A 23,094-nucleotide genomic window follows, 5' to 3' on the forward strand; every position below is an offset into this window, starting at 1 on the left:
GTTGGATTTAAACCTACCATTTTGTTGTTTGCTCTGTCTCCTCTTTGCCTAGTTTCTTCTACTTCTTTTCAATGTTTTATGGTATTTATCTCCATTAGTGGCTTATTTCCTGCAATTCTTTAATTTTTTAGTGGTTGTGCAAGGTTCTGCAATATATATCTGTACTTGAGCACACACCTTCAAATAATATTTATTTTATACCACTTCATTTATGGTATAAAAACCTTGTATACTTATGTTTGTTCCCTCTCCCATCCTTTGTGCTATTGTTGTTACATAATTGTAATATTACATGTATAAAGTGAACCCTATAATATATTTTAGTACTTTTGTTTTAGTCAAAACTTGCCCTACCTCCAAGCATACTAGGAAGTCCGCCGGCTGTGCTGGACTCCTGCCTGGGTTAAAGTCATCCTGGGGTATCTAGACAGGGCTTTAGCCCAGTACTGTTAAGAAGAGCTTTGTGTATTAGCTGTGCTCAGTAAGTAGGATTGTCTTCCCAGGGACCCCTCTACTCTTCAGCTTTGAAAGTAGCGAATCCAATCAGCTGTTGATGGACCTGAACGTGAAGCCATCCCCGACATGTGGTATTTGGGCTCCCGGTAACGGAAGCTGTACTCAGCAGCTGACTGACTGCCCCCCGCGGTCTGACCGTGGACACGTGTGAGCTGCTTCATTTGAGACGCCGTCTGTTCCTCCGTTTCCTGACACAGTCTTGTCTTAAGCGCTTTCCGTTTTCCCTCCCGTTCACCGTCTAAGCAGATTCTCTTCTGAGGCTGTTTGCTGGACACAGCGTATCCCTTTGCTTTCTGCTTGTGTCTGTGTTCCTTTTCCTTTTTCTCACCTTAGACGCTTTACAGATTTCTTCTTGATGCCATTCTGGTGGGCTGTGTGTTTCTAGGAAGTTGTCAGTTTCTTCTAGGTTGTCAAATTTGTTGGTGTTTAATTGTTCATACTATTCTCTTATTTATTTTTAATTTAAAACAATTTTGAATTTCTTTTGGCCATACTGCGCAGCTTGCGGGATTTTAGCTCCCTGGCCAGGGATCAAACCTGCGTACTTTTACCACTGTGGGCAGTGGTTAAGTCAGCTTTTTCACTTTCCTCTTTTACCTTTATCAAGGCTTTCTATCTTGTTCCACTGACTTATATTTCTGTTTGTGTACCAGAGCTATAGTGTCTTAGTCACTGGAATTTTCTAGTATAGTCTGAAGTCAGGGGGCTCGATTCCTCCAACTTCATTTTTCTTTCTCAAGATTTCTATGGCTATTCAGGGTCTTATTGTTCCCATTAGTGTTATTATTTTGTGACTACAAATTGTGAATTTTTTGTGTGGTAGTTCTATGAAAAACAGCATTGGTAATTGATTATGGAGTGCATTGAGTCTGTTGATTACTTTATGTAAGTATAATCATTTTCATAATATTGATTCTTCCAATCCAAGAACATGGTATATATCTCCATCTGTTTATGCCTTCTTTGATTTCTTTTATCATTATAGATTTCTGCACACAGGTATTTTATCTCCTCTGATGGCTTTATTCATGGATATTTTCTTCTTGTTGTTGCAGTGGTGTATGGGATTGTTTCCTTACCTCAACATGATAAAGGCTATATATGAAAAACTCACAGCAAATGTTATTCTCAATGGTGAGAAACTGAAAGCATTTCCTCTAAGATCAGGAACAAGACAAGTGTGCCCACTCTTGCCACTATTATTCAACATAGTTTTTGAAGTCTTATCTACAGCAATCAGAAAAAAAACAGAAAAGGAATCAAGATTTCAGGAGAAGTAAAACTCACTGTTTTCAGACTGCATGATACTGTACGTAGAAAACCCTAAAGATACCACCAGAAAGTTTCTAGAACAAATCAAAGAATTAGGTAAAGTCGCAGGGTACAATATTAACACACAGAAACCCCTTGCATTCCTATTCACTAACAATGAAAAGTCAGAAAGAGAAATTAAGGTATTTTGTAATTTAGAGACCCATTTTCAGACTCTTTTTCTCCATCCCCCAGCCTGTATAAAGACCAGTCAATGTTACAATAAAGTTAGAAATTTTTCCCTTTTCATCAGATTTATTTTTAAAAAATTACCAATTTTTAAGGATTCATTCCAGAGATGTTTTTTCTGGCTTAGAAGAGGACCCTCCCACGTTGAGTAATCTGAAACCAAGAGCACTCCTAGAAGTGAATGAAGCCCAGCATCCCAGAAAAACTTAGAGGAGGATTTTGTCAGAAGGGGGTCAGAGTATACCCTGAATTCCTTTCTCACCTAATGGGATTCTGACCATGCTCGACTCTCCCAGGAATTAACCAGATGTCTCTGGTCATCCCCGTCCCTTGCAAGAGGGGTCCCCAGTAGGGGCCGTTTGAACCCATGCATTGCTAGGACTCCCCTGAGAGGGGTCTGTTGTCTATAATGCTTATGTCCTATAACAGGTTTCCTGATGCTGAGTTGGATTCCTTGAAATTGGGCATTTATAAAGCCTAGGAATGGGGGCTGCTTGGACGTGGCCAGCCCAGTAAGTAGTCTGTCACTGCGTAACGGCAGCCAAGACCCGGAGTGAAGGATCTCCTAGAGGCGCAGAAAGGAACTCCTGGAGAGATTGGAGTTGGCACAATGGAAAATGGCCCAGGGGTCAGGATCTGAGGCCTAGACGTAGGAGTTTTCCCACAGGGGATACTATGGACACAGAGTAAGGTGGGAGACTGGAGAGCTCAAGAACCTCAAACCCTTTCCCCTGAATGCTGGGCGGTTGTGGTAGAATTGGAGAAAGCCTGACGATTGCATCTGACACAGTCAACCGTGAGCTGGACAGTGTTTCCCATATAATTTAAGATACCAACTCAGTTAGTTTAGGATCTCTCTTTGGGATGCTCCAGGGCCCCTGTAAAGCTTCCAAAGTTGCTAGCAGGAGATCAAAAGAACTTTAATTAGTATTTGATATTTGGGAAGTCAATCAAAAATTTCAAGAAATTTTAAAAGACCCAGTTAGAATCAGAGTTCACAGTGAAACAATTATTCCTTGAATTAAGGTGAAAAAAAGATTTCAAAAGTAAATACACGTCAGTTGAAGGCACAAAAATGCACACAATCTGTTATCAAAAGCAGCATTCCAGAAAAACTTTCATCTCTTCAGAGAGACCAAATTTAGTTTACATCAGCCTATGATAAAATCCATTTGCCTAGTTTAAGTTTAATGCAACCTTTGAAAATTCTGATGACGTTCAACATTCTTTTCTCCATGTTCTATTTCTGCCCAGTTTGCTGCTGCTGTTCTTTAGTCCCTTAGTTATTTCTAACTCTTTTGCAACCCTACGAACTGTAGCCCACCAGACTCCTCTGTCCATGGGATATTCCAAGCAAGATTACTGGCGTGATTTGCCATTTCCTCCTCCAAGGGATCTTCCCAACTAAGGGAATTGAAGCCACATCTCCCCATCTCCTGCATTTCAGGCAGATTCTTTTCTAGCTCAGCCCCCGGGGAATGAAGCCACCTTTATCCCAGTTACATTTACTTAAAAATCTAGTCTTATCATTTCATTTTCCCTGTTGACAAATTTTATAACAAATATGATATTCATTTACTGACTTTCAGTAATCCTAGGTACAATGAGAATATTATACTTTATGCTGATGAGTCTAAAGGCAGGTCTGTTAATTAATATTAAACCCATAAATTTAATCCAGAAAAGTTAATCCCTACAGAACGAGAGATCTCATAGTTCTCCTGCTTGAATTTAAAATGGCCTTTTCTTCAGTCTTGGGGACTACAGATGAATCAGGCAGTTTCTTCGAACAAAGCAAAACAGTTAAATTGCAAAGGGCAGAGGAGGGGGAAATGCAAGCTTCTTTCTAAAGTCCCAAGAAGTAACCCAAGGCTGGAGTGTCCGGCAGTGTGGGCTGTATATGTATTTCAAGATTTAAATGCTCTAGTCTGCCCACAGTCTTGGCCGAGACTTGGAGGAGCATTTGAAGAGAAAAGAGTACATAAAACAAAGACGCGGATGACAAAACCTTGAAGACACAAACAAGTTTGTAGGATAAAGGCGGTGGGAGTGCATGTATAAGGATCAAGGGTGAGGTACAGCGGGGAGGAACCAGTAAGACTGAAAAAGTGAGAGACAGGAAATTAAAGGCGAAAATACTAGGGCTTACAGCCGCAACTGATACTAAGTTTAAACCTGTATGACTCTCATAAATCTCCCTTCAGGGGAGCCTGCTGCACCAGGGTCTGCAGGGCCTGAGGCGAGCCTCTCCCACCCCTGCTTGTCTCCTATCTAGATGAGCTGTTGGCAGCCAGAGGGAACAGGTCACAGAAGTTGAGAGGAGGGAGGCTGTAGCTGCCCGACATCCACTGTCTCAGAAGGAGAGAAGACAGGACAGGGAGTAGGGAAGTAAAGAGATTTCAGGGGAGGGAGAAGGACAAGGGGGAGGGGAAAGTGTTCTTTGAATGAGGTCCTGAGACCCCCAGGGGCCAGGAAAGCTGCCTTACCAAAAGCGGTGACACTGAAACAAGAGGCTCATGTGGCCCCTTGTCACCCACGAGGAAGCTGCATTCAGTGGCTAGGTCCTTTCCCCAGAAGGGGACAGCTGCCCCACCTTGGGAGCCATAAATCTGATAATGACTAGGGTTCTTGGCCTTCTCAAATCAGTACAATTTGTTTAGAGGCCAGCAAGAAATCAGGCAAGGTCTTATTGGTGCTCCTGAGCTGGCTGCCGAAGGGAGCAAAAGTCCACGTTCCCTTGCTTCCGCCCTGAGTAGGGGCCAACCCATTCCTTATGTGGGATGAGGGTAGGCGTGTGTCCAGGAGTTGGGCTGGAGACACTGGCTGAGCTAGTTTGCCCCTGGTGGTGCTGAGTGCAGGGGACAGTCTCAGTACCCTGTTTTTACTCCCACCACCTTTTTTTTTTTTTTTTTTTTTGGCTTCCAGCTCTTTACAAATAGCAGTTAGGGTTTTTGTTTTTGTTTTCTTTGTCTCTGTATGTTTTGTGCCCTAGTTTGTCCCAACTACACACAATTATTTTTATTCCCATACAGTTCTTTGTATTTCATACCTTAGTAACGGTGTGTCCAGGTGCAGGCTTCATACCATTGCAGCAAAGGGTCCCAGGTCCATGTGTCTCATTTCACCTGCAGAGACTCTACACCCTTATTCTTAAGGCATATGGGGCTGAAGTTCTCTCTGAAACTTCTTCCTGCTGAACAGGGCTGCAGACCCCAGTCTACCATAGCGGTGTAGGGGTCACTCAGTGACTGTTCCAGGGACCTGTAGGGACCTGGGCCACTTTCGGTGGAATGGTTTGAATTCCTTGAGCCATCATGAGCCCTGATGCAAACTGTTGCATCCTAAAAGACACAAACATAACCAAAAAGTTAATAAACAAGTGTTAAAAATGTGAAGCACAATAGCTATTTCAGGACCTAGAAAGGGAAGGCATCAGGATAACTTTGGGAGGGCTGTCTTAACTGTTGACCAGACAAGGGGTGATGTTACCCCTGCCAAGAAGTCATTCTGCTTAGATATTTATTTTTGTTACTGTATTTTCCTGGGCTCCAAAATCACTGTGGATGGATGATTGCAGCCATGAAATTAGAAGACGCTTACTCCTTAGAAGGAAAGTTATGACCAACCTAGATAGCATATTAAAAAGCAGAGACATTACCTTGCCAACAAAGGTCCATCTAGTCAAGGCTATGGTTTTTCCAGTGGTCATGTATGGATGTGAGTTGGACTATAAAGAAAGCTGAGTGCCAAAGAATTGATGCTTTTGAACTGTGGTGTTGGAGAAGACTCTTGAGAGTCCCTTGGACTGCAAGGAGATCCAGTCAGTCCATCCTAAAGGAGATCAGTCCTGGGTGTTCATTGGAAGGACTGATGCTGAAGCTGAAGCTCCAATACTTTGGCCACCTGATATGAAGAGCTGACTCATTTGAAAAGACCCTGATGCTGGGAAAGATTGGGGGCAGGAGGAGAAGGGGACGACAGAGGATGAGATGGCTGGATGCCATCACCGACACAATGGGCGTGGGTTTGGGTGGACTCCGGGAGTTGGTGATGGACAGGGAGGCCTGGCGTGCTGCGGTTCATGGGGTCGCAAAGAGTCAGACAAGACTGAGCAACTGAACTGAACTGAATGTCTAACATGTTTCTCTGTTTTCGGCATGGAAGGTCTGGACCTGCTGGACCCAGGTCTCCTCCGTGGACTGAGAAGTCTCACTCACAGGTTTACAACAGTAGGGAAGACAGCAGAGCACTAGAGGAAACATGGCATAAATCAGCACGAATGAAAAGAAAACAGTTAAAAGAAAATAAAAACTTCCTGCCAGAAAGGTTTACTGTACCTTGTCAGGTCCAGGAGAACAAACTGGCGAACCAGTTTTCAGTTTCCCCACCCATATCGAATAGCGTGGTTTAGTGGCTAATTGCGAAACCACATAATTTGTGCAGTTTTCCGTGTTGGTTTCTACTGGGAAGAGGTGTTGACATATGTGCTCAAAAAGTCTTGGCCATCTTACGTACCCCGCCTTTCCCTGCCAAAAGATAATCAAAGGTCAGTTTCCTTTTGATGCCTAGGGCAGTGAATGACAGCTACTAGTTTTGAGTTTTGAGCCACTTCTGTAAGATGACAAATGCCAGCCCCATATTTTATAGGGGAATTTTTTGCATCCATAAGCCCTTTTTCTTTCCAGATAGCTACATGGGCATGTGTATAGAATAAGGAAGGCATATTTCGAGTCTGTTCAGTTCAGTCGCTCAGTCATGTCCAACTCTTTGCGACCCCATGGACTGCAGCATGCCAGGCCTCCCTGTCCATCACCAACTCCCAGAGCTTCCTCAAACTCATGTCCTTTGAATCAGTGATGCCATCCAACCATCTCATCCTCCGTCGTCCCCTTCACCTCCCGCCTTCAATCTTTCCCAGCATCAGGGTCTTCCCTCGGGAGTCAGTTCTTTTCATCAGGTGGCGAAAGTATTGGAGCTTCAGCTTCAGCATTAGTCCTTCCAATGAATATTCAGGACTGATTTCCTTGAGGGTTGATTGGATGGATCTCCTTGCAGTTCAAGGGACTCTCAAGAGTCTTCTTTAACACCACAGTTCAAAAGCATCAGTTCTTCAGCATGCAGCTTTCTTTATGGTCCAACTCTCACATCCATACATGACTACTGGAAAAACCATGGCTTTGACTAGATGGACTTTTGTTGGCAAAGTAATGTTTCTGGTTTTTAATATGTGTCAAGGTTGGCCATAACTTTTTTTCCAAGGAGCAAGTGTCTTTTAATTTCATTATCATTTAAAGTCACCATCTGCAGTGATTTTGAAGCCCCCCAAAATAAAGTCTGTCACTGTTTCCACTGTTTCCCCATCTATTTGCCATGAAGTGATGGGATCAGATGCCATGAAATTAGTTTTCTGAATGTTGAGTTTTAAGCCAACTTTTTCACCCTCCTCTTTCACTTTCATCAAGAGGCTTTTTAGTTCCTCTTCGCTTTTTGCCATAAGGGTCGTGTCATTTGCATATCTGAGGTTAGTGATATTTCTCCCAGCAATCTTGATTCCAGCTTGTGCTTCCTCCAGCCCAACGTTTCTCATGATGTACTCTGCATATAAGTTAAATAAGCAGGGTGACAATATACAGCCTTCATGTACTCCTTTCATGATTTGAAACCAGTCTGTTGTTCCATGTCCACTTCTAACTGTTGCTTCCTGACCTGCATACAGATTTCTCAAGAGGCAGCTCAGGTGGTCTGGTATTCCCATCTTGTTAAGAATTTTCCACAGTGTGTTGTGTTCCACACAGTCAAAGACTTTGGCACAGTCAATAAAGCAGAAGTAGATGTTTTTCTGGAACTCTCTTGCTTTTTTCAATGATCCAACAGATGTTGGCAATTTGATCTCTGGTTCCTCTGCCTTTTCTAAATCCAGCTTGAACATCTGAAAGTTCACAGTTCATGGACTGTTGAAGCCTGGATTGGAGAATCTTGAGCATTACTTTACTAGCGTGTGAGATGAGTGCAATTGTGTGGTAGTTTGAGCATTCTTTGGCATTGCCTTTCTTTGGGATTGGAATGAAAACTGACCTTTTCCAGTCCTGTGGCCACTGCTGAGTTTTCTAAACTTGCTGGCATACTGAGTGCAGCACTTTCACAGCATCATCTTTTAGGATTTGAAATAGCTCAACTGGAATTCCATCACCTCCACTAGCTTTGTTCATAGTGATGCTTCCTAAGGCCCACTTGACTTCGAGTCTGTAGATCCGTTTATAATTTTTCTTTCCCCCAAGGTTTAGGCTCGAGTTAGGGCTATTAGCTCAGCCTTCTGGACTGAAGTGTCAGGTGGCAAAGGTTTTGCTTCTGTCTTCTGTAGCACTGTAAGTGCTCACAGTAGCATATGCCTGCCCTCCTGATCCCATCTTTAAGGAAACTACTGCCTTCAGTAAACCATTTTTCCTCAGGGTTTTCTATGGTCTGGTCTGTTAGATCAGGCCTACAGGCATAAACCTGGTTAAATGCATCAAGGCAGGAAGGCGTTAGTCTGGGCCCTCACGGGGCATTAGTGTAGCCAGGTTGAGAGTAGGGTAGGTTTTGAGGGTTAGCTCTGGGGAGTCACAGATTAAAGCCTTGTATTAACTGTAAGGCGGCCCCCAGTGGTGGCCAGCATCTCTTGGCCTTGATGAGGGGTTTGAACCCTAGTGGCTGTGCAAAGGTAAGCTTGTTAGTTTCTTGCACTAATAAAGCAGTGGCAGCTACCACCCAGAGGCAACCGGGCCAAGCTTGAGCCCCCAGATCTAGTTGTTTGGAAAAATAGCCTGTAGGCTGAGGAATTTCTCCTAGCTTTGTTAACAGCCCCCAGAGCTGTCCCCTATGTACAAGATAAATGTTTTTTGTTTTTTTTTTAACGAGGAGTTCCAGCACAGGAGCTCTGGTGAGGACCTCTTTGATACTATTAAAACTCCTTTCTTGTTCCTCAGTCCAACGTAATGACTCTGGATCTCAGCCTTTAGTGGTTTGGCCATTAGTGTGAATCCTGGAATCCAGATTCTGTCAAGCTTTACCATGCCTAAGGAAGGATGAAGATTTTTTTTGCCTTTGGGGCACTTAAGTGTAATATAGCTTGTTATCTATCTGCAGGTAACTGTCTGCTTCCAGGATTTATAGTATTGGGTTGATGTAAATGTAATTATGGTTTCAGACCATGATTTTTACATTACATTCAGCTCAAACACATCTTTATTAATCAAAATAGGAATCATTACAATCAACACATTTTTGCCAACAAGATATAAGTTTGCTTATACCTGTAGCATAAAATCAATGCTTTAAGATTTGGCAAACTCTTGGAATGCATTTTCTGAATCCTGCTGGTTGTGGAAGCATTTTCCCTGCAGAAAGTTGTCAAAATGCATGAAGAACTGGTAGCCAGTTGGCAAGAGGTCAGGTGAATATGATGGATGAGGCAAAACTTCATAGCCAATTTGTTCAACTTAAAAAAAAATAACATTTATTTATTTATTTGGCTGCCATGGGTCTTAGTTGCGGCACACAAGATCTTTAGTTGTGGCATGTGGGATCTAGTTCCCTGACCCTGGATCGAACCCAGGCCACCTGCATTGGGAGTTTGGAATCTTAACCCCTGGAGCACCAGGGAAGCCCTCTTCAATTTTTGAAGCATTGACTGTGCAGTGTCTGGTTTGGCACTGTCATGGAGAACTGGACCCTTTCTGCTGACCAACGCCAGCTTCAGGCATGGCAGTTGTTGGTACATCTCATCAGTCTATTGAGCATACTTCTCAGATGTAGTGATTTCAGTGGGATTCAGAAAGCTAGACCAGCAGCAGACCACCAAACAGCAACCATGACCTTTTTTTGGTGCACATTTGGCTTTGAGAAGTGCTTTGTAGCTTCTTCTTGGTCTAACCACCGAGCTGGTCATCACTGGTTGTCATATACAATCCACTTTTTCATTGTAGTCACAACTCAGTTGAGAAATGGTTCATTTTTGTTGTGTAGATGATTATTTTTTTGGCAGCTCACGAGGCACCCACTTATTCACCTTTACAGTTTGCTTCAAACGCTGAACGACCATGGAATGGTTGCTGTTGAGTTCTTTGGCAGCTTCTCGTGTAGTTGTAAGAGGATCAGCTTTGATGATGCTTCTCCGTTGTTGTCAGCTTCCAATGGCCAGCCGCTGTGCTTCTCATCTTCAGCGCTGTCCTCTCCTTTGCAAAACTACTTGAACCCACTGCACGGTATGTTTATTAGCAGTTCCTGGGTCAGACACATTGTTAATGTTGTGAGTTGTCTCTGCTGCTTTACAACCCATTTTGAACTCAAATAAAAAAATCGCTCGAAATTGCCTTCTGTCTAATATCATTTCCATAGTCTAAAATAAATATAAAATAAACAGCAAGTAATAAGTCATTAGCAAAAAACCATAAAGTGAGAAATGCACATTAAAATGATTGTTTGGTCTTTGTATCTTTTTTGCCCCAATTTGCCCCATAATTGTACACAATTATCTTTAGTTCTATATAGTTTTATTTTTTTGTATTCTGTAGCCTGAGGATAGTCAGCCCCATATTTTATAGGGGAATTTTTTGCATTCAGAAGTCCTCTTTCTTTCCCAATAGCTGCATGGGCATGTATATAAAACAAGGAAAGCACATTTTGAGTTTGTATGTATATGTTTGTAATTTTTCTTCCCCCCAAGTTTAAGGTTCAAGTTAGGGCTATTAGCTCAGCCTTCTGGACTCAAGTGTTAGGTGGCAAAGGTTTCACTTCTGTCTTCTGTAACACTGTAAGTGTTCACAACAGCATACGCCTGCCCTCCTGTCTCCATCTTTAAGGGAACTGCTGACATCAGTAAACATTCTTCCTCAGGCTTTGCTATGGCCTAGTCTGTTAGAGCAGGCCTACAGGCTTCCCTGCTGGCTCAGAAAGTAAGAGAGTCCACCTGCAGTGCAGGAGATCTGGGTTCGATCCCTGGGTTGGGAAGATCCCTTGGAGAAGGGAACAGCTACCCATGCTAGTATTCTGGCCTGGAGAATTCCATGGACTGTATAGTCCAGGGGGTCTCAAAGGGTTGGACACGACTAAGCACCTTTCACTTTCATGGGCATAAATTGGTAAAGGGCATCAAGGCAGGAAGGTGTTAGACTGGGCCCTCAGGGGGTGTTAGTGTGGCTGAGTTGAGAACTATGGCAGGTTTTGAGGTTTAGCTCCGAGGAGTCACAGAGTAAAGCCTGATATTAACACTAAGGCAGCTCCCAGTTAGCCAGTGGTTGCCAGAATCCCTTATCCTTGATGAGGGGTTTGAACCCCCAGTGGCTGTGCAAAGGTAAGCTTGTTAGCTTCTTCCACTAATAAAGCAGTGGCAGGTACCACCCAGAGGCAGCCAGGCCAGCCTTGAGCCCCCAGATCTAGTTGTTTTTAAAAGTAGGAATTTTAGGAAAAAGTAGGAATTTCTCCTAGCTTTTGAATAAGTGCCCCCAGAGCTGTCCCCTATATGCAAGATACATGTTTTTTGAAAATTAGAAGTCCCAGAGCAGGAGCTCTGGTGAGGTCCTCCTTGATATTATTAAAATCTCTTTCTCGTCCCTCAGTCCAAAGTAATGGCTCTATATCTTGACCTTTAGTGGCTTCACATAGAGGCTTGGCCATAGTCTGAATCCTAGAATCCAGATTCTGCCAAACTTTACATGCCTAAGAAAGTATGAAGATTTTTTTTTTTTTTGTCTTTGGGGGCACGTGGGCCTAATATAGCTTGGTGTCTATCTGCAAATAACTGTCTGCTTCCAGGATTTAAAGTATTAAGTTGGCGCAGACATAATTACGGTTTTGGACTGTGAATTTTAAATTATAACTTGGCTCAGACACATATTTATAAATCAAAATAGGAATCATTACAATCAACACATTTTTGCCAACGAGAAATAGGTTGCTTATTCCTGAAGCATAAAAATTGGTGTTTCACAATTCCATAAGCTCTTGAAATGTATTTTCTGCATCCTGCTGGTTGTGAAATGTAAAAGCATTTTCCCCACAAAAAGTTGTTGAAATGCATGAAGAAGTGGTAGTCAGTTGGCGAGAGGTCAGGTGAATATGGTGGATAAGGCAAGACATTGTAGCCCAGTTTGTTCAGCTGTTTTTAAAAACATAATACTGACTAATATATTTGGATGCTGTGGGTCTTAGTTGGTGGCATACGAGGTCTTTAGTTGTGGCATGTGGGATCTAATCCCCTGACCAGAGATGGAACCCAGGCCGCCTGTGTTGGAAGCTCGGAATCTTAACCTCTGGAGCACCAGGGAAGCCCTCTTCAGCTTTTGAATCCTTGATTGTGCCACCTGTGGTCTGGCATTGTCATGGGGAATTGGACCCTTTCTCTTGACCAAAGCTGGCTGCATGCATGGCAGTTTTTGGTACATCCCATCGATTTGTTGAGCATACTTCTCAGATGTAATGATTTCTCTGGAATTCAGAAAGCTGTAGTGGATTAGACCAGCAACAAACAGCAAAGATGAAGAAGGCAATGGCACCCCACTCCAGTACTCTTGCCTGGAAAATCCCATGGATGGAGGACCCTGGTAGGCTGCAGTCCATGGGGTCGCTAAGTGTTGGACACGACTGAGCAACTTCCCTTTCACTTTCCACTCTCATGCATTGGAGAAGGAAATGGCAACCCACTCCAGTGTTCTGGCCTGGAGATTCCCAGGGACGGGGAGCCTGGTGGGCTGCCGTCTATGGGGTCGCACAGAGTCGGACACGACTGAAGCGACTTAGCAGCAGTAACAGCAGACAGCAAAGAGTGACCCTGCCCTTTTTTGGATGCGAATTTGGATTTGGGAAGTGCTTTGTACTTACTGCTTGGTCCAACCACTGAGATGGTTGTCATTGGTTGTCATATACATTTCACTTTTCATCACACGTCACAACCTGGTCCAGAGATGGTTCATTGTTGTTGCGTAGGATAAGAGAAGACGACACCTCAAAACGACATTTCTTTTTTTTTTTTTGGTGAGCTCATGAGGCGCCCACTTACTGATCTTTTTCACCTTTACGATTTGCTTCAAATGCTGAACGACCGTAGAATGGTTGCTTGAGTTCTTCAGCAGCTCCTCGTGTAGTTGTAAGAGGATCAGCTTCGATGAGGCTTCTCCATTGTTGTTGTCAACTTCCAGTGGCCAGCCACTGTGCTCTTCATCTTCAACGCTGTCTTCTCCTTTGCAAAACTTCCTGAACCACTACTGCACTGTATGTTCGTTAGCAGTTCCTGGGTCAGATGGCATTGTTGATGCTGCGAGTTCTCTCTGCTGTTTTATGACCCATTGTGAGCTCAAATAAGAAAATCTCTCAAAATTGCCTTCTGTTTAATATCATTTCCATAGTCTAAAATAAATATAAAATAAACAGCAAATAATAACTCATTAGCAAAAAACACAAAGTAAGAATTGTGCGTTAAAGTGATGTATAACATAACCACATTTATTTAGAATGTATTCCAGTATCAAATGGCAAATTTCAACAATGCAAAAACCACAATTACTTTTGAACCAGCCTCATATATTCCAAATATTTAACTTGTTGCTTTGAGATTTGTTTTTTTCTCGAAGATCCTTTCGTTTGGGGCCAGAAGGAATTAAGGACTTCTAAGATCAGTTGTATTCTGATCTCAGGACTCCATAGTGGGACCCCATATTACTTTGTCATCTACATACTGTAGAATGGCCCCTTGTTTTAGCTGTAGTTCCCTTAGTCCCTAGGCTAAGATGAACAAGTGTGGCGTCTCCCCAAACCCCTGACAGTCTTGTCCACATATATTGTTTTTGGCAAGTCCAGGGTTAGTCCACGTGAAGGCAAAGAGATACTGAGATGGGAGGTGAACCGGGCTGCAGAAGAAGCCATCCTTTAAATCAAGCATTGTATACATTTGGCATCCTGTTATAAGGGTTGGTCACAAGGAGATGCATAGGGACCACTGCATCATCTGCTCTAAGGTCTTGTCCCATTCAGCATTGCCCATTTGGCTTAACAACGGACAGAATAGGGTATTGCATGGAGACTGACACACTTCCCAAGGAACTCACTGATAAAGAATCCACCTAACAGTGCAGGAGACATGGGTTGGATCTGTGAGTCAGGAAGATCCCCAGAGAACGAAATGGCAACCCACTCCAATATTTTTGCCTGGGAAATCCCAAAGACAGAGGAACCTGGTGGGCTACAGTCCTAGGGTTGCAAAGCAGTTGCATACGACTTAGGAACTAAACAACAATGATGGAAGCACCAAGAGGCCATGTTTTACGAATTAAAACATGAGAGGTTGCAAACCTTTTTTTTTTTTTTTTTGCTTCCAACTTTATGGGGTACCGTCTCTTGTTATGATAAGCAACTTCTGGCTTAAGGCTAAATTTTACAGGTTGGGCATTTCTAATAGCATTCCCAGGATTTCCTGTGTCCCAAACTGCAGGGTTTACTGCATGTAGATTATGGCTGGGAATCAGCATTGTCCTGTCAGCTGATTTGTCTTAGGGTCAAGAAAAGGGGCTGCTTGGGGCCTCCTAACTGTAATATTGCTCCAAGGAATCCCATAAGACCTCTCCCTGGAAGTGAGGTAGGACACACAGGCACAACTAAAAAAGTATGTGAAACCGAACACTGCCCCACTGGACAAGTGAGAGGCCCAGTGAAAAAATGAGTGTGAGGCTTTCTGTGAACACCAGTCACAGCACAGCTTGGTGGAGGAAAGAAGCCCAGCCTGAGAAATCAGAGCACAGTAAGTGGCTCCCTTATCAGTTAAAAACTTGATTTTCTTACCTGCCATGTCAAGGGCCACCCGCAGCTCCTCGATAGAGATAAACATCTTATTGTAGGGAGCCCCCCAAATCCCCAGGCTGCCTCAGGTACTAGTGTGGCCATCTGGGGAGCAAGAGCCCCCACTTATGCTTCGGGCTGGGAAGAGTCCCACTCCCAGTGACCTATTCGTTTGCAGACTCTGCATGGACAGGGTTGTTCATTTTGGCATTTTTGGCCTCAGGGGCCAACTGATTGATATTTGAAGCATCCCCGTTGCTGGTTTTACCTCCAGGTGAATGCTTAAACTTCTTGGGCCCTCTTCCGTGATCTTGTGGTTGCAAGGCATGGCTGACAGCTGTGACCATCGGTCTAGCTTGAGTCTTGGCTGACTGTTTTCATGTCAGGTTCTCTGGTCCTCAGCTTGATCTCAATTCTAAAATGCCCAAAGGCCACCTCTCCAAGTTGGGGCATCAGGGTTTGTGGGCCGAGTTGTAACTTTTTTGGAGTTTCCGCCTAATATCGGGGTGGCCTGGCTGATAAAATGTTCTCCCAGCAGGGTGTGACCCTTGGGAGTGGATGGATCAATGTTAGTAAATTTTCTGGAAAACCTCCACAAGCTATACCTGGGGCTTCCCAGGTAGCACTAGTGATAAAGAATCCATCTTCCAATGAAGGAGCCATAAGAGACACAAGTTCGATCCCTGGGTCAGGAAGATCCCCTGGAGGAGGGCATGGCAACCCACTCCAGTATTCTTGCCTGGGGAATCTCATGGACAGAGGAGCCTGGCGGGCTCTGGTCCATTGGGTTGCAAAGAGTTGGTCATGACTGAAGCAACTTAGCTATTCATGAGAGGACTGGGTTTTCTTTTGCCTTAAGTCACTCCTTAAACCTTTTCCTAGTTAACTGGCTTTTTCATACACTTTCTCATCCCTTCTAATACTCATTGGATCACATGCTTCCTGGCTTCTATTTCCTCCCAAAAATTGGAAAGAAAAACTTCAACTGGGCTTCTGATTTGGAATTGCATCTCCACCCTTAGCAAAATGTTCAGGTTGGACCCTGGCAAGCTCGTCACCATGTCCCTGGGCTTTTGCCCAAATTCTGTTTTTCCTCAGGGTTACAGCAAGTAGAAGGACTATCTGGGCATTCTATATAAAGTTTTGTTTGTTTAGTTTTGCCTGTGTGTAGTCTCCGTTGCTGCGCTGGCGTGTCTCTAGCTGTCACGAGAGGGGCATCTTTCTAGTGTGCACGGGCTCCTCATGGCATGGCTTTTGCTGCGGAGCATAGGCTCTAAGGTGCCCGCTTCAGTAGTTACGGCTCCTTGGTGCTACAGCAAGATACTTGGACATCTTTCCAAGGTAAACCCAAGGGCAGAGCTAGGGCTTAAAACCCTTCAACAAACTTACAGGGATCTTCACACCCTGACCTCCTGTCTGTTGGCCTTGTACTGAGTCCCGTAAAGAGAAGAGCACGTACTCTGATTGTCTCATTCCTGTTTGCCACTGAGTCTCAACTTCCTATCACCCGGATCCGGAAAAGTGTGTCGTCTGGACCCACTTTTCTGGATCTTGGGTGATAGGAAGTTCCACTGCAAGTTGTCCCTCCCTCCTGAGGTAACGGAGGGTATAAAGGAACAGTGGGAGGCAGAGTGTGGGATTGGTCAGAGGAAGAAGGAGGTGAAGAAGTGGGTGCCTTTGGAGAAGTATGTGGCTGTGGAGAAGCACGGGAAAATTGGTTTCCCCCCTGAGAATTGGGGAATATTAAAAGGGGATCATCTAATTAAAAAGTAAATAAAGTGGCCAAAATGTCAGGAGTGTTTCTTATTCCCCTGGCTTCTGATGAAGGGAGCCGTTTACCAAGGTTTTGGTAAAGGACCATGAAGACCTGGACATACGGAATCTCAGTGCATTTTCTGATGTTGTAACAGTGAAGACCCAGTTGCAAAACAGTATGGTAATATATTCATTTAATTTATTTATTTTTAACTGGGTGATAATTGCTTTACCATGTTATGTTGGTTTCTGCCATACAACAGTGTGAATTGGCCATAAATATACATATCTCTACTCCGTCTTGAGCCTCAGCCTTACTCCAGCCATCCCATATCCTCATCCTTCTAGGTCTTCATGGACAACCAGGCTGAGCTCCCTGTGTTATACAGCAGCCTTCCATGAGCTATCTCTTTTACACATGGTAGTGTATATGTTAATGCTACTGTCTCAATTCCTCCCACCCTCTCCTTCACCCACTGTGTCCACAAGTCTGTTCTGTATGTCTGAGTCTCTATTCCTGCTCTGCAAATAGGTGCTTCAGTATTATTTTGCTAGATTCTGTATACATGCATTAATATACAGTATTTCTTTTTCTCTGACTTACTTTATCCACTGTGACAGGCTGTAGGTTCATCCACCTCAGTTCAACTGCTTCAAAAATCATTCTTTTTTATGGCTGAGTAATATTCCATTGTGCATATGCACCACAGCTTCTTTGCACATTCATCTGTCAGTGGGCAACTAGGTTGCTTCCCTGTCGTGACTGTTGTACATAGTCTTGCAGTGCACACTGGGGTATAGGTGTCTTTTTGAATTATGGTTTTCTTGGAGTGTATGCCAAGTAGTGGGATTGCTGGGTCATAGGGTAGTTTTACTCCTGGTTTTTAAGGAATCTCCGTGTGGTTCTCCACAGTGGCTGTATCAATTTACATTGCCACTAGTGGGCTTCCCTGGTAGCTCAGTTGGTAAAGAATCCGCCTGCCATGCAGGAGACCCTGGTTCAATTCCTGGGTCGGGAAGATCCACTGGAGGATGGATAGGCTACCCACTCTAGTATTCTGGTCTAGAGCATTGCGTGGACTGTATAGTCCATGGGGTCACAAAGAGTCAGACATGACTGAGCAACTTTCACTTTCACAACAGTGCAAGAGCATTCCCTTTTCTCCACATCCTCTCCAGAATTCATTGTTTATAGATTTTTTTGATGATGGCCATTCTCATCAGTATGAAGGGATACCTCATTGTAGTTTTGATTTGCACTTCTCTAATAATGAGTGATATTGAGCATCTTTTCATGTGTTTGTTGGCCATCTCTATGTCTTCTTTGGAAAAATGTCTGTTTAAATCTTCTGCCCATTTTCTGATTGGGTTGTATTTCTGATATTGAAACGCATGAGCTCTTTAGTATATTTTGGAGATTAAACCTTTGCCAGTTACTATTGTTTCAATTATTTTCTCCCATTCTGAGGGTTGTTTCTTTCATCTTCTTTATATTTTCCTTTACTGTGCAAAAGCTTTTAAGTTTAATTAAGTCCCATTTGTTTAGTTTTGTTTTTATATCCATTGTTCTAGAAGGTGGGTCATAAAGGATCTCACTGCAATTTCTGTCCATGGGTGTTCTGGCAGTGTTTTCTTCTAAGAGTTTTAGAGTTTCTGGCCTTGCATGTAGGTCTTTACTCCATTTTGAGTTAGTTTTTGTATATGGTTTAGGAAGTGTTCTAATCTTCTTCTCTCATACATAGTGGCCCAGTTTTCCCAGCACCACTGAGTTTTTACTCCAGCACCACTTAATGAAGTGGCCGGGTTTTGGTTTTTTTGTATATTCTTTCCCCCTCTGTCAAAATATAAGGTGCCCGTAGTTGCATAGGTTTCTCTTGGGGCTTTCTGTTTTGTTTCATGATCTACATGTCTGTTTCTGTGCCAGAACTATACTATCTTGGTTACCATGGCTTTGTAGTATAGTCTTAAGTCAGGGAGCTTGGTTCCTCCAACTCAGTTTTTCTTTCTCAAAATTTCTTTGGCTGCTCAGGGTCTTTGCGTTTCCATTACTGTTGTTGTTTGTGCTGTGCTGTGCTTTGTCTCTCAGTCATGTCTGGCTCTCTGTGGCCCCGTGGACTGTAGCCTGCCAGGCTTCTCTGTCCATGAGGAGTCTCTAGGCAAGAATACTGGAGTGGGGTGCCATTGCCTTCTCCGGCTGTTGTTTAGTTGCTATAAATTGTAAAATTGTCTGTTCTAGTTCTGTGAAAAATGCCATTGGTAATTTGATATGGATTGACTGAATCTGTAGATTGCTTTGGGTAGTATAGTCATTTTCACAGTATTGATTCTTCCAATCCAAGAACACAGTGTATCTCTCCATCTGTTTGTGTCTTATTTGATTTCTTTTGTCAGTGTCGTTTAGTTTTCTGAATACAGGTATTTTGTCTCCTCTGGTAGCTTTATTCCTGGATACTTTATTCTTTTTGTTGCATTGTTGTATGGGATTGTTTCCTTACCTCAACATAATAAAGGCCATATACAACAGTCCCACAGCAAACATTATTCTCAATAGTAAATAACTGAAAGCATTTCCTCTAAAATCAGGAACAAGACAAGGATGCCCACTGTCATCAGTATTAATATCATTTTGGAAGTCTTGGCCACAGCAATCAAGAAAAAAAAAGGAATCCAGATTGGAAAAGAAGTAGAAGTCATTGTGTGCAGACTACCTCATACTATGCATAGAAAACACTAAAGATACCATGAGAAAATCAATGAAACATGTAAAGTCACAGGGTACAAAATCAATACACAGAAGTTCCTCGCATTCTTATTCACTAACAATAAAAGGTCAGAAAGAGAAATTCAGGTGTTATAATGTAGAGACCCATTTTCAGACCATTTTTATTCATTCCCCCACCTGTATAAACCACAACACCAAGTAGTGTCACAGTAAAGTCTAAGTTTTTCCCTTTCCAACACATTTATTTTTTCCAAATTTCCAATTTTTAAGGATCCATTCCAGAGATTTCTATTTGGGGAGGGGGCAGAGCTTAGTAGAGGACCCTCCCATGTTGAGTAACTTGCAACTGAGAGCCCTCCTCAAAGTGAATTCCAGCATCCCAGGAAAATATACTAGGGGGATTTTGTCAGAAGAAATCAGAGTATTCCTGAATTCCTTTCTCACCTAACAGGATTCTGAGCATCCTCGACTCTCCCATGAATTAACCAGATGTCTCTGGTCACCCCATCCCTTGCAGGAGGGGTCCCCAATAGGGGCCATTTGAACCCGTGCATTGCCAGGACGCTCCCTGAGAGGGGTCAGTTGTCCATAATGCTTTTGTCCTACAACAGGTTTCCTGAGGTTGAGTTGGATTCCTCGAAACTGAGCATCTATAAAGCCGAAGATGTGGGCTGCTTGGAAGTGGCCAGCCCGAAAGGTGGTCCGTCACTGTATAAGGGCTGCCAAGGCCTGCCGTGAAGGGTCTCCTAGAGGAGCGAAAAGGATCTTCTGGAGGAAGAGAGTTGGCACAGTGGAAAGTGCCCCAGGGGTCAGGATCTGAGGGCCCAGAGGTGGGAGTCTGCCCACAGGTGTATCTTGGACACAGAGTAATGTGACAGTAGACAGCGCAAGGACCCAGACCCTTCCCCTGTATGTTTGGCGGTTATGATCCAATTGGGGAAAGCCTGATGATTCCATCTGACACATCAGCACAAGTTTGGACAGCGTTTCCCATGTAATTTAAGACACCAACCCAGTTAGTTTAGGATCTCTCTTTGGGATGCTCCAGGGGCTCTTTGAAGCTCCCATAGTTATTTAGCTGGAGATCAAAAGAACTTTAATTAGAATTTGATATTTGGAAAATCTGTCAAAAATTTCAAAATGTTTTTTTAAACACCCTGTCAGATAAAATAATAGATCACTGTGAAAAAATTATTCCTTGAGCTAAGGTGAAAAAAATGTTTTCAAAAGTAAATATAGCTCACTTAAAGGCACAGAAACTCACACAATCTGTTATCAAAAGCAGCATTCCAGGAAAAGTTTCTTCTCTTAACAAGAGTGAGACCAAATCCTGTCCTGATTCAGCCTATCTTAATAAAAGCCATTTGCCTAATTAAGTTTAATCCTACCTTAGAAAATCCTGACCACGTACAAAATTCTTTACTCGGTGTTCCACTTCTGCCACTTTTTGTAGCCAGTCTTTGTCCCTTGCTCTTTCCATTTAGAAATAATCAGCTTTAGGACAAAGTCACGCTTTTTCTGTTAAAAAATATATTTCCATTCCTTGTACCTTCTTTCCTAAAATACACATGCTACTTTCCTTAAACAGCCGTGAACTCTTTTGTATCAGTGTTTTATAGGTTGGTAGAGACCATCTCATTGAGGCACCAAACAACTTTTGTTCCTCTCTCACAAAAGACAAATTAGGTAAATTTGACTTGTTCAGCAATTAATGTTTCCAATATTTTATCTTATTTGAAATCAACTGGATAGTCAATGAGCTCCTATCATTTATCTTAGTTTATTTTTAAAATTCTTATCCCAGTTACATTTACTTAAAAATATAACCATATCAGATGACTTTCCCTGATGACAAATTTCATAACAAAAATAATATGCACTTACTACCTTTCAGTAACCCTAGGTACAATGAAAACATTATACTTAATGTTGAATCTAAAGATGCTCATGCTCAGTCACTGAGTTGCATTTGACTCTTTGTGACCCCATGGACTGTAGCCCACCAGGCTCCGCTGTCCATTGAGTTTCCCTGGTAAGAATACTGGAGTGGGGTGCCATTTCCTTCACCAGGGGATCTTCCTGACCCGAGGATCGAACCCACATCTCCTGCACTGGTGGGCAGATTCTTTATCACTGAGCCACCTGGGAAGCCCCTGAATCTAAAGATAGATCTCTATTCATTAAATCTGCAATCTTTAGCCAGACAAGGCAATTTTTATAGAACAAGAGATCTCATAATTTTCCTCCTTATATTAAAATGACCCTTTTTTATTCGTCTGGGGAACTCAAATGAATCAGGCAGTTCCTAAGAACAGGCAGAATAGTTACATATTAAAGGCAGAGGAGGGAAAAATGCAAGCTCCTTTCTAAAGTCCCTCCAAGTACCCCATGGCTGGAGCAGGCAATGTGGGCTGTGGTTGTATTTCAAGATTTAAATGCTTCACTGTGCCCACGATTTTGGCAGAGACTTGCAAGAGCAATTGGACAGACAAAAGTACATAAAACAAAGGCACCAATGACAAAAACTTAAATACGCAAAGGAGTTTTCAGGATAAAGGGGATGGAGTGCAGCTACATGTATCAAGGGAGAGGTACAGGGAGGAAGAGCAGGGAAGACTGAAAAAGAGAAAGACCTAACAGGAAAGTAAAGCTGAGAGTGCTGGACCAAAGGGCTTCCAGCCACTGCACTCAGTTCAGTTCATTCGCTCAGTCGTGTCTGACTCTTTGCAACCCTTGAATCGCAGCACGCCAGGCCTCCCTGTCCATCACCAACTCCAGGAGTTCACTCAGACTCATATCCATCGAGTCAGTGATGCCATCCAGCCATCTCATCCTCTGTCGTCCCCTTCTCCTCCTGCCCCCAATCCCTCCCACCATCAGAGTCTTTTCCAATGAGTCAACTCTTCGCATGAGGTGGCCAAAGTACTGGAGTTTCAGCTTCAGCATCATTCCTTCCAAAGAAATCCCAGGACTGATCTCCTTTAGAATGGACTGGTTGGATCTCCTTGCAGTCCAAGGGACTCTCAAGAGTCTTCTCCAACACCACAGTTCAAAAGCATCAATTCTTCGGCGCTCAGCCTTCTTCACAGTCCAACTCTCACATCCATACATGACCACAGGAAAAACCATAGCCTTGACTAGACGGATTTTTGTTGGCAAAGTAATGTGCACTATACGAGGCTTAAACCTGTGTCAGCCTCATAAATCTCCCTTCAGAGGAGCCTCCTGCACCAGCATCTGCAGGGCGTGAGGCGAGCCTCTCCCACCCCTGCTTGTCTGGTGTCGAGTTGAGCTGTTGGCGGCCAGAGGGAGCAGATAGCAGGAGCTGAGAGCAGGGAGGCTGTAGCTGCCCGACACTCACTGTCTGGGAAGGAGAGAGGAGAGGACAGAGAGAGGAGCAGCAGAGAGATTTCAGGAGAGGGAGAAGGACAAGGGGGAGGGGAAAGCATTCCTTGAATGAGGTCCTGAGACCCCCAGGGGCCAGGAAGGCTGCCTTCTTGACGCTGAAACAAGAGGTTCATATGTCCACTTGTCACCCACAAGAAAGCTGCATTCATTGGTCCTGAAGGTGCCCAAATCCTCTCCCCAGAAGGGAACTGCCCATGTTGGGCAGTCAGGGTTCTTGGCCTTCCCAAATAGAAATTGACTAGAGGCCAGACTGTAAACTCCCACAAGGCTTTATTGGGGCTCCCATGCAGGCTGCAGGAGTGAGTAGGGGCAAGCTTGTTTCTTATACAGGCTGAGAGTAGGGATGTGTCCAGAGGTTCGAGCTGGAGGGGTGGCTTAGGTGGTTT

At 43.5% G+C, this 23,094-nt stretch overlaps 1 long non-coding RNA gene across 1 annotated transcript in view; it reads left to right on the plus strand.

Annotated features, from left to right (window-relative positions):
- LOC133235309 (uncharacterized) overlaps positions 1-12,633 on the plus strand; it is a 48,114-nt gene extending 35,481 nt beyond the window's left edge. The window contains exons 2-3 of the long non-coding RNA XR_009732529.1: positions 2,112-2,248; positions 10,072-12,633. This is a non-coding gene — a long non-coding RNA (uncharacterized LOC133235309). The remainder of the gene's footprint in view (positions 1-2,111; positions 2,249-10,071) is intronic.
- Positions 12,634-23,094: the final 10,461 nt, after the last annotated feature.

The sequence above is a fragment of the Bos javanicus genome, chromosome 22 (assembly GCF_032452875.1).
Source record: "Bos javanicus breed banteng chromosome 22, ARS-OSU_banteng_1.0, whole genome shotgun sequence".
NCBI classification, from domain to species: Eukaryota; Metazoa; Chordata; class Mammalia; order Artiodactyla; family Bovidae; genus Bos; species Bos javanicus.